The sequence below is a fragment of the Onychostoma macrolepis genome, chromosome 03, assembly GCF_012432095.1.
Source record: "Onychostoma macrolepis isolate SWU-2019 chromosome 03, ASM1243209v1, whole genome shotgun sequence".
Taxonomy (NCBI): domain Eukaryota; kingdom Metazoa; phylum Chordata; class Actinopteri; order Cypriniformes; family Cyprinidae; genus Onychostoma; species Onychostoma macrolepis.
The window spans coordinates 705,596-715,604 of record NC_081157.1 but is presented as its reverse complement, the minus strand read 5'-3'; positions in this window follow the sequence as shown (position 1 = coordinate 715,604).

Here is a 10,009-nt window from a genome sequence, read left to right as displayed (position 1 = left end):
AAACTTTCCACACAACCTCTGCTCAGGAATTGCTTTATGATCTCAAGCTTATCACTTGTGGAAGGCAGGAGTGAGGACCTCAGCAGGCCATTGATCAAAGACTGATCCAATCACCATGTGCTCTTTCACTGATCACAATACTTCATTTATAAAACCTAAAGGTCACTGCACACTGAGTCCAAAATTTTTGCACTTTAAAAAATAAATACGACCTCACATTGTGTCGATCACATTTACACTCTGCCTCCGAAACTTTCGTCCATCATAAAAAAATTTGGATTAGTTTTTCACATCTGGAGCAAGCATTTTCAGAGGTGTTTTGACAACTCAGCCACCGTAGAAGCGAACGCCAAAACTGTATGCTGGTTTCAATGGTCAGAGAGTCAGACTCGTAACCCAAAAGTTGCAAGATAGAGTCTCAGGTCCGGCAGGAATTGTAGGTGGGGGGAGTGAATGTACAGTGCTCTCTTCCACCTTCAACACCATGACTGAGGTGCCCTTGAGCAAGGCACCGAACCCCCAATGCTCCGGGAGTGTGTTCACGGTGTGTGTGTGTGTGTGTGTGTGAGTGAGTGAGTGAGTGAGTGAGTGAGTGAGTGAGTGTGTGTGTGTGTGTGTGTGTGTGTGTGTGTGTGTGTGTGTGCGTGCGTGCGTTTTTGTGAAAAGTCAGGACATAGATGTGTATAATGACAAAGGTATGACAGGTATTACAAGGTGAAGGTGACATCCCAGGACATTGACCCATGTCCCCACTTTTCAAAACGCTTATAAATCACTCAGAATGAGGTTTTTTGGGGGGAAAGTTGAAATGCACAGTCTCCTGTAAGGGGTAGGTTTAGGTGTAGGGTAGGTGTAGGGCAATAGCACATACAGTAAGTACACTATAAAAACCATTACGCCTATGGGATGTCCCCACTTTTCACAAAAACGAACATGTGTGTGTGTTCACTGCTGTGTGTGTGCACTTAGGATGGGTTAAATGCAGAGCACAAATTCCGAGTATGGGTAACCATACTTGGCCACATGTCACGTCACTTTCACTTTAACAACAGAGACCACTATCTTAGGGCCCACCCATCTTCTGCAACAATTTAAGATTGGACTCGTCAGCGATCCTCCCTCCTGCGCGATCCATGTTTTCCAGATCTTCTGGTTCTCAGGAGTTCATTGTTCACCAGTGCTTCATGCACAGTTTCTTCCCATTGCAGTGTGGCCCAGGTCAACAAGTGGAAGACGTCACCACCCAGACACGGAACATAAATATATCACTCTTTCCAGGAACCGTTGACATTAGTGGATAGTCAGTGTATGATTATCTAATTTGCCTTAGATTCTATATAACTGTCAGTTAATAACAAACAATCTCTTGATATATTTGTGGAGTCTAGAATAAGGTTTACCTTATTACTTCCAGGAAACCTCCATTTATCTTTCCATAAGATAACGTCCATAGTAAAATCCAACTCAGTCATTTGCATTTATAAATCTTTTGCACTTAAGTTACTCTTGTCTATCCTTTGTTAATAAAACCTCTTTTATTACACTTGTGTCTTCCTTGTGTTGACAATACAGTAAGAGGCAATTAAAGTTAATCACAAATCCTTCAGATTGGTCAGACTACAACCTGAATTCTGGAAATGTTGGGACGTATTTTAAATTTGAATAAAATGAAAACTAAAAGACTTTCAAATCACATGAGCCAATATTTTATTCACAATAGAACATAGATGACATGACAAATGTTTAAACTGAGAAATTTTACAATTTTATGCACAAAATGAGCTCTTTTCAAATTTGATGCCTGCTACAGGTCTCAGAATAGTTGGGACAGGGGCATGTTTACCATGGTGTAGCATCTCCTCTTCTTTTCAAAACAGTTTGAAGATGTCTAGGAATCAAGGTTATGAGTTTCTGGAGTTTTGGTGTTGGAATTTGATCCCATTCTTGCCTGATATAGGTTTCCAGCTGCTGAAGAGTTTGTGGTCGTCTTTGACATATTTTTCATTAATGATGCGCTAAATGTTGTCTATAGGTGAAAGATCTGGACTGCAGGCAGGTCAATTCAGCACCCGGACTCTTCTGCTACGAAGCCATGCTGTTGTAATAGCTGCAGTATGCGGCTTTGCATTGTCCTGCTGAAATACACGTCGTCTGGAGGGGAGCATATGTTGCTCTAAAACCTTTATATACCTTTCAGCATTCATAGTGCCTTCCAAAACATGCAAGCTGCCCATACCGTATGCACTTATGCACGCCCATAACATCAGCGATGCTGGCTTTTGAACTGAACGCTGATGACACACTGGAAGCTCTTCCTCTTCTTTAGCCCGGAGGACACGGCGTCTATGATTTCCAATAGACTCTGCCTCTCTAAGACATCCATTTTATAGCTAATCATGTTATAGACCTGGACCCGTATTTATCAAGCTTCTCAAAGTGCCATTTTATTCTTAAGTGCTGAGTATTCATGAAATTTACTCCTACTTTCAAACTTAAGTATAAAAGCAAGTTATCAAATTTCTTAAAGCTAAGAAACACTCTTACTCTTGCAGTTATTTAAGACAGCTCGAGAGGTCTCTCCAGTGGTTAGGAGTTGCCAGTAGGGGCTTGTGATGGCGCTGAGGAGACAGAGACGTGCGCGAATCTTTCAGGAGAGGAAGAATGTTCTTGAAATGTTTGGCGACGAGCACTTAACAAACAGTTACATTTCCTCAGTTATTCATCTCGAGCAAAGAACATTTACATTACCAAAGAACATCATTACTGACTTTAGTCTAGGCGAGTATTATGCGATCTAAACTGTATGATGAATAAATCTCTTATCCCTTATTTACACTGCACGCGTCTGCAGCTCAAAGTTTCTGAAGCGGCTCTCCGCACTGCATCACTAAAGATAGGCACCTAGTCTATTTTATTATTATTATCTGACGGATAATAATAATAATCGTCTCGCTGTCGTCAAAGGAATCAGCAACAGGCGATATCTTTGACTATCGTCGATACACTATACTATCGTCTATCGTCACCCTAAATTGAGTTGTGATGACACTTCGTTTCCTTGGCATATGTATTCTCTTGAAAATTCTTTATTGTCAAATGTGTGTTGAATGTAAACTCCTATTAGGAATTTAACCATTCACTGTGCATTTATCTGAGAATAATTCTTCATTAAGGAAATCTATTCAGTGATTGGTCCATGCGTATGTCGTCATCCAAAATCCTGTTTGTGTCACAGCAAAGTGTCGTGAATAATCTCTAAGACTGACACTTAAGATTTAGTCCTACACTTCGCTTAAATTATAACTGAGATGATTGATAACTAACTTTTAAGCGCAGCTTTGAGCCAAGAATTAATTTAACTTAATTTACTTAATTCTTAGCAGTGTTCTTGAGCTCATTTAGTGGATAAAAGTGTAAAATTTCTCAGTTTAAACATTAGTTATGTTATCTATGTTCTATTGTAAATAAAATATTGGCTCATGTGATTTGAAAGTCTTTGTTTTCATTTGATTCAAATTTGAAAAACGTCCCATCATTTCCGGAATTGCGGTCGTACAACTTGCTATAATTTATGTAATTCTTATTTATTCAACAATTTTCCATGATTGTTTTTTTTTTTTTATTGTCAAGGTAAAATTCCTGGCTGGTGCCCCGTAAAATAGTATGACCAAATCTAAATATTAATATTTAAGCCCATTACACTGTTGGTGCTACTTAAATCTAAAATCACTACATTTAGTGGTATGAGGCTATATAACATCTGATATCACTACAACAGATTCTGGGTGTAATGATGTGTCATCAGAGGGAAGATCCATATGCAGCTTTAATAAAAAGTAAACACAGTCGTACAGGCAGTGGTCAGTAACGGTAACAAGGATAGCAGAGTAACAAGGCAGGCAAGAGTGTCAAAAGGCAGGCAGAGAACAATCCAAAACGAGAGAAACAGTCCAGAGTCAAAACACAATAATCCAACAGAGAAGGGTACGAAGCTCAAAATTTCAGCCGGGGCCATACAAGACTTCACGATGAGTGTGAGTGTGTGTGTGACTTAAGTAGTCTTACAGATGAGCATCAGATGGACTAGTCATTAGAGTCCTGGTACGGGGATGATGGGAAATGTTTACTGCTCAGAAACCCACATCTGGCAAGTCTGACTCGGGACATTTTTCTCAGGGATGTTAAATTGTTTGGTTAAAAAGTGATTTCATTTCACAATGGTTACAAGCCAATGGTTTTGTTCATATTTTGCTCATAATTTTAAATGACAGATGACGTATTTGTTTTATTTTTTCTCTTTTCCTACTGTGTTGACAGCAAAATGTTAAACGAATTTTGTATTTTAACAAGATTACATACAGTTTTTGTAAAGACTACATTTTTATTTGTTGTCTCACTTTCAGTAGTGTGAGATTCTGGAAACGACATCTAAATTTAGCAGGAACAAAGCAGACAGCGGGTGAACAAAGAGTGAATATATAATGGTAGTGGGAGGGTACGGAATATAACCTCACAGGAGCGGGACTAAAAAAACAGTCCTGCGCAGACCTCTAGATCAGATCAAGTCTCCATGTCAGATGAATCAGATCCAACCCTGGATGCCAGATCCTGTCAGAAAATATCTGTTTTGCCTGGTATTGAAACCATTAGCCAACATATTAGTCTAATACCCAAAACCCGTTAACAGAAAGTCTTGTCTGGTACCCAAAACTGTATTAACAGTCTTCTATCAGCCAAGAAGTTGACTGAGCAAAGAAAGAGAAGAGCAGAAGTAGGAGGCGATGTAATGATGATACAAATTAGCAGAGTTTATTAAATAGACTTAGATTTTATCTGATGAACAAAGAATCCTCAGATCCTTCAAAATGCACAACATCTGTCCACAGTGCAATATCCTGAACTATAGAATTAAAAGAACAACTGTTGTCATGCATTTACTGTTGTGCTTTTATTCCCTAAAAGGATTACCCAGCAAAGAGTCTGAGCAACTCTCCAATCCATAATTTGTAAAACCTGAGAAGTATGGAAATGTTTATGGTAGGCAATCCATTTGCTGTCTTGCACCTTAGTAGCCAACCCAGCCAACAGAAATATTCCACACAGTCTTCATGGCATCTGTTCAACCGACATGGCGAACCTTTTTAAAACCAATTTTGTCGTCAGTTGGAAGCAATAGGAGCAGATCTGAGAACAGAACTCTTGCTTTCAACTGTTGCCCTTAAGGGTATCTTTTGTAATGGATTTAAGAACTGTTTAAATGACCTAATGCCAGACAACAACTGCTCTGCTATCCTACAGGAATATACTGACTTTGCTTTGTGGCTGAGTGGTTCATCATTTACTGTGGGAATTGCGGATAAGGAACCATGCAATCCCACAGTACCCCCACACAGCCACTCAAGAGACTCTTTTTTCCCCTTTACACTTACTTGTATTTATTACAGTTTTTCTTAGAAATTTTCCATCCCGTTGCAACCTACTTGCCGTTGTACTGAAAAATGAATCAGAATCTTGCCAGTCAATGAAGTCTGGGAGTATATATATGGAGTTTGTCCAGCACAATCACTATCATTGTGGAACAAGGAGGAACATCGCAAACCTGAAACAGCAGCAGCTACAGCAGTACGGTAGAAATACATTTATTTTTCTAAATGTGGTACTTGTAAACTGAAAATTCACAGTTGCTTGTTGTGGAAGAGCAATAGGAAGATATGTAAAAATGTTTGGTGGTTTTAGGGAAAATCTGTGGAGTTTGTAAAAAAAAAAGATTGGTGAATTTTCATTTGACATGTAACACATTTCTACAAAAAAAAAAAAACCAAAAAAACAAAAGCACTGTATTAATAACAATGTTAATTTTGAAATGCTCAGTGTGATAGACATTCTTGTATAGTACGGGAAACATTAAAAAAAAATTATGCAGCTTCTTATCAATGCTTTTTGGTTTCTTCTCCTGGACTGAAGCTCCGGCTCTACTCTTCAGCACAATGGCAACCTCACAAAAATGAACAGAAACCAACAAAGCAATAAACACAAAGATCTCAACAGAGGATGAGTAAACAACCCCAAAGCAGCATTTCACTTACGGGAAAAAGCATAGTAAAAACGTAAACAAAAAATAGTAACATGCATAAAACGCAACTCTGTGAATTTTCACTCTATATGCCTATATGTGTAATACATGTTTTATGTCAAATAAATGGGGAAGTCGTGACCTAATGGTTAGAAAGTCAGACTCGTAAACGAAGGTTGTGAGTTCGAGTCTCAGGTTAGCACCACATGTCACGTCACTTCACTTATTAAAAAAAATAAAAAATACAGATGGACATCTGTATTTCATGGAAAAGGAAATATAGGTTAGTTTTATGGATGACAACCAAAAGGAAAGAGTCCTGCTAGAGTGTAATGGCAACCCAGGGACAGGTGGACATCAAGGACGATCAAGGACTTGTGACAAAATTGTCCAGTCCTACTACTGGCTAGACATCTTACCCACTGTTTGACATCCTCCATGATGTGTATGGACATTTTCTCATATATATGTGTTTCCCTGATGTGAAATGATTGACCACTGTCCACAGACTCAGCGCAATGACACTATTAAAAAAGTGGATCCAGTCTTACACCCTATCGAGCTCACCAAACCTTGAGCCATCATAGGGATGGATCTGATGGGGCCATTTCCAGTCACTCCTTTGGGAAGCAGTTATGTCCTTACAATGACAGATCTCTTCACGAAGTGGGTTATCGCGGAACCGTTGAAGAGTAAGACTACAGCAGAGGTGGCAACTGTGGTCTTAGACAAACTGTTTGTATTTGGAGTGCCAGAAAGAATAAACACTGACCAAGGGAGGGAGTTTGGTAACCTGGGCCCGTATGTATAAAACTTCCCAGAATTGCTCTTAAGAATAGTCTTAAGCTCGGAAGTTACAAGCAGGAGTTATCTAAGAGTAGGAGAGTTTTATGAAGAGGCTAAAAGCAACTTTCAATAAAGTCTGAGATCGATTCTTAAGAGCTGACTTAAGTGTTGTGAATTAAGGACTACAATGATTTCAACACAAAATGGCCGCCCTCAGTCTCTGAATCAGCCAATAGGGAGTCTGCAGAGGTGAAGTCACAGCAACATGACATCAATTATAAATCAAGACAATACAATTGCTCTGTTATTTAAATTTATTTTTAAAGGTAGTTTTACATTATGTGCAAAAACATTACAAATAAGTACTTTTATATTTCACAATCTTGAACAATTTTATTAATAGGTTTACAGATTAATTAAATTCACAAATGGATTCTATTTATGTAATTAAGCTAACTAATCACATCACCCAAATTGCACTCTCAGCTGTATATAAAAGAAAGACCATTATTCCAAACTATTAAAAAATGGAATCAAAAAGAAAACCAAACTGGTCCAAGGAAGAAAGTATTCTTCTAGTTCGATCAGTCCTTAAATTGAAGGACATCATATGAGGAAAATTCAGTCCGACTGTAACAAGTAAAGGGGGGAAAAAAAATGCATGGCAGCAAATTGCCATGATTATAAATGCCGCATTTCCTCGGACAAGCCGGTCTGCTGAAGACTGTGAGAAAAGGTGGTACAGAGTATTGGCAACATCTCGCAAAGAGATTGCAGCATACAAGGAAAGCATACGTGCCACAGGTACAATTCATTTTAATCTTACTAAACTCTTTTTTAAATATGAAATGATAGTTTCTGTGTGGTCAGTAGCTGAGTTCTTGTCAAATAGGTGGAGGCCCTCCATGTAATCCTCTGTCTGAGATTGCTGAAATGGTATCGCAGATGCCCCGGACCCTGCACTGCTCAAATTAAAGGAGTTACAAAGATGGTAAGAAAATTAATGTGAATTATTTTTTTCTTTATTAAATTGACATTAGTTACTTTAATCTATGGACACTGAGAAAAAGAAACACCACACCACATTGGATTGAATAAACATGTTTGCACTGTTTAATATTTTCTGCATGCTGATGACGCTGGAGCCAGGCCATCTGAAAACTGTATTACTGTATAAAGAGTCCCACAGCAACAGAGAGCACGCAGAGTTCTGCGTTCAAATACACGCAATAGGCGGAAGCTTGCCGCAAAGCCCCAGCAAAAGTAATTACCATGAATGTGTCCGGGGGAAATAGTAAGGAGATATTTGAATTATTTACTAGTAAACTAGTGTTTTCTGTGTCAGTGTCGCAAAGATGAAGATGATGATCCTGACTCGCCGTCTCCTCATTAGACGCGACCTTTGAAGAGAAGTGGATTATAATGAAAGAGTTTTTGTTATTGATTTGATTTATTTCGTTAAGAGTAAGCTTTCTATGGATATATTTATCATGTCTGTGAGGCATGTATTCGCTGACTTTCGGTTCATTTTTGTCAAGCTCTCCTGTTCAAGACGAGACGGCAGAAAGTGCATCATTGTTTTCTTAAAAGCACGACGTTTTGTTGATATTGTGAGTGCACACAAATAAAAGTAGACCCTTTACAGTTCTGAATGCTGTATTACTCTTACCTTTATGAGCAAAAATTATGGCGTATTTTAAGGTGTTTCCATTGAAAAAAATACAGTTGACTGCGCTTTAGCTTCGACTCTCCGCACAAACTATTGGATGCAGCGCACATTTGTCTAGGTTTAACGTTTAAACATTATTATATGCGCACATGTTTGAGTTTTAAAACCAGTGGAGACGGCAGCACAGAATAAAGCCGCACATGCCAGCTTCCTGCGTTTCTGCTGCTGCCTCATAAGATGAAATCCATAGTAATAATAATCCAGCGCGATGGCAACATGTTGTCATGTCGTAAGACAACATCTGTATTGCTGTTATTGTTGTTTTTAGTGTTGGAATAACAATGCAACGGCATTGCCATAGAAACCAAAGCACATTCCGTAAAACAAAAGAGTGGATAATGAACAATTGCGATACAGAGTGTGGACAGTCAGTTATTCAAATCAGATCCTGATATGCACAAAATCGGATTGGGGCTGACAGTCTGAACGAGGCTGTAGACTTCCAATAAAGCGCTCCTTAACACAGCACCACTGGCCGATGATGTCAGAGTTTCAGATGGATTCTGACTCTTGCCCTCCCACATAGCAAACTGTCTTGGCCCAAATGTGGCCTCAAGCTGGCACTGCTGGCCTCCTGTCGGCAATGGCATGTACCTATTCAGCCAGAGCTGGGCCATGTATGGCAATGATGGCACGGCGTGGATCACAGCAAACAATGTGGCCCAGATCAGTCCAGTGATACTGACAGCATATTATGAGACCCATGAAAAACAAGATAAATAATATATGATAAAATGATCACAGAAATTTTTATGAAGTGTAGTATTGTTTAAATTTAATCTTTGAAATGGCAAGTCAAAACAGAATATGGAACATTATCATTTCAAAATTAAGCAAATCAGTAAATCAGTCAACTGCATTAAACTAAACTTAATTATAATTTGATTATATTTTATATTATTATTCTCAGTACAAATAATCTTAGAATCCTTACATAGAGAGAGAGAGAGATCATTTAACCATTATTACACTGAATAAAATATAAACGCAACACTTTTGTTTTTGTCCCCATTTCTGAACTCAAAGATCTAAGACTTTTTCTATGTACACAAAAGGCCTATTTTTCTCAAATATTGTTCACAAATCTGTCTAAATCTGTGTTACTGCACATTTTAGAGTGGCCTTTTATTGTAGCCAGCCTAAGGCACACCTGTGCAATAATCATGCTGTCTAATCAGCATCTTGATATGCCACACCTGTGAGGTGGATGGAGTATCTCGGCAAAGGAGAAGTGCTCACTAACACAGATTTAGACAGATTTGTGAACAATATTTGAGAAAAATAGGCCTTTTGTGTACATAGAAAAAGTCTTATATCTCTGAGTTCAGCTCATGAAAAATGTGTAATTTTGTTCAGTGTATATTAGTGCTGTCAAACAATTAATCGCATCCAAAATAAACATTTTTGTTTACATAATATAT